Below are 2,675 nucleotides of genomic sequence, written 5' to 3'. Positions count from 1 at the left end.
AATTTGTGCCAGGCCACAAACCCATTCTGTGTACACGTATTTAAACCCTGGGACACAGGAATTTTTCCTTGGAAAAATCTTGCTGTTTGACCCCCTCCTCACTGGAAATAATCTTTAATATTTCTGGGAGGGTGTTTATTGTTGCATCAGAGGCATCAGTGTCTTGTGTCACGTAACATTAAGCGTTATTATCTCTTAAAAGAAAGACAACCAAAAAAAACTCATAACCCCAAACAGCTACACATAAGCCCAAAATTACCACTCAATTTCTTATTGTTGTCCACACTCACAACAAAACTCTACTTTCTTATATGAAATAAAGACTTCCCATAATCCAGCTCTTGTCCATCATCTCTTCTCTTTCTGCTACACACCTCTCTGGCTCCATTTTTTTTAGACCCTCCTATTAGACATTCATAAACAGCAGTTTCTGCCCCAACCAATTACCTAAAAGCCCAATTAAAATTCTGATTCAATCACCAATTTGATTTCACCAATTAAATCTCCCAAACTACATATTTCAGCCCTTATGTGTGGCTATTTTTCCTCACATTCCACAGGCATCCAATGTACAAACTGACAAAAACTTCCAGAAGGTAAAACCTTGGTGCCATCAGTGCTTTCCTTTTGATTTGCCAAAAGGACGCTGTTTTGGCAGAAAACTAACTCCTGTTAGTCCTTCCTATAAAATACACCATAAACAAGCTTTAGCACATCCCAATTTGATGTGCTGGACAACAGCTCAATTCAAGAAATAATCAGAAAACCCTCACAAGTAATCAGCTACAAACATTTGTCATTTAATTCTGCCAGGTGCCAAGGGTAACAAGGAAACTCACAGGACTTCCTCAAGTTTGCTTTTTTTTTTTTTTCCCCAAATTTTTTCCTACACTTAGTTTGGATTTCCCACTTACAGATGATCCCTATTTATTTCTGCCACAGTCATTATCACCACTTCAGATTCCACACAACATTATTACGATTTCTGCCACGTGAAGGCACCCGAACTCCAGAGAATTCCTTTGATCTTTTCAAAGAACAACCAGCAGCATTACCATTGTTGCTGTTAACTAATTTATTTATCAGTTTGATGTTGCTGCTTCCATAAAGGTATGATCCCCAGAGTTCAAGTCTGCAGTACCTTTCTCCTGAAGAGGCAAAATCAATCCCAAGGGAATAAAAATACAGCAAATTTCACATCTTTATCAAGGAGTTCGAGAGTTGCACATAATCTCTAAAGGCACCAGAGCTAATAAAAAAGCAAACAGCATACCTGTTCCTTCATGCAGTGGCTGTAGGAGTTATTAAAATGATGTTTACAGCCACAGTGACTGGCTGTCCTCACGTTGCCTCAATCCTTATGACGTATTTCTTCCCACTGCTCATCTTGGTCGGCAACATCTGGATTGTTTTAATTCTCCATTATGCTCAGTCGTGTAATTTTTGTACCTCTGCTATCATATTCTGGGGTTTAATAAACTGCTCTTCTCCTTGATCCTTCCATCATCTGTTTCTTCATTCCCTGGACCCACCCTAAATCCTGCCATTCCAAGCAATTTGTTCTGACAATCCTCCTCGGGCAGGTTTCATTAAAACCTCCAGCTGTGGAAGTGGAGTTACTAACGTAGAACTGAAAACCAAAAATCTCCCCACCTGGAGATCTTGCGCTGGCCCTACTGGGAATCCCACCAAACTCAAACCACTTGTGCCCAGCCATTCCTTTCACTTCAAACAACACCCTTGGAAGTCCCCGTGACATTATTGTCTAAACTGATGCCAAAAATCCCTGCTTGTGCCTGGCTCCTTCACAACTTGGTTCTGTGTGTGTCTAAACGCAGGTTACAGAAACGCCTTAACGTAATTTTAAAAACCAAAATCCCGAACGATCAATTTATGCATTTCTTCCTGTTAATTAACAGCCAGAGTTACTGAAGGAATAACAAAAAACGCTGCAAAAAGAGATCCATTTGAGTGCCCTGAGGACAAAGCAGCAGCCCAGCTCTTAGAAGTGAGGCAGCCAAAAAACTTCTTTTCCCCCCTGGAACCATCTTTCATGTTAGTTAAATTCAGGTAAAAACTCCATGCTAGATAAAGTCAAAGTCAGTTAAAAGCTCCACGTTAGTGAAAGTCCAGTAAAAACTCTGTGCAACAGCCCTAACACCTATTTGCACAGAAGAACAGAAAACAGGACCACGAAAAGAACATTTGGCATTAAGACCATGGTTTAAGAGAGCAAACACTGCTCATTTTCCGCCGTTAGAAAGTCCTGTTTTCTGCACACAAAATGGTCATCCCAAAACTCTGCAGGGCACCTGCTCAAGCACGTTCTTGCTCTGTTATGTGCTAGGACGGAAGGCTCACATCCATCTCCGTGTTTTATCATGGAATCACAGAATGGCTTGCGTTGGAAGGGACCTTACAGGTCATCTCATTCCAACCCCCTGCCATGGGCAGGGACACCTTCCACTAGCCCAGGTTGCTCCAAGCCCTGTCCAACCTGGCCTTGGACACTTCCAGAGACCCAGGGGCAGCTACAGGTTCTCTGGGCAACCTGTGCCAGGTCCTTATGGCTATCAGGAACATGAACAGCGGTGGAAACGCATCCAAGAAAGATTAAAATGCAACGACACCAGCGAGACGCGCCCGCGCGCTCCCTCAGCGCCCTCACGAAGCCC

Source organism: Manacus vitellinus, unplaced genomic scaffold, assembly GCF_001715985.3.
Source record: "Manacus vitellinus isolate BGI_N305 unplaced genomic scaffold, ASM171598v3 scaffold_6_pilon, whole genome shotgun sequence".
In the NCBI taxonomy this organism is placed as follows: Eukaryota; Metazoa; Chordata; class Aves; order Passeriformes; family Pipridae; genus Manacus; species Manacus vitellinus.
This window is presented reverse-complemented; position numbering follows the sequence as displayed.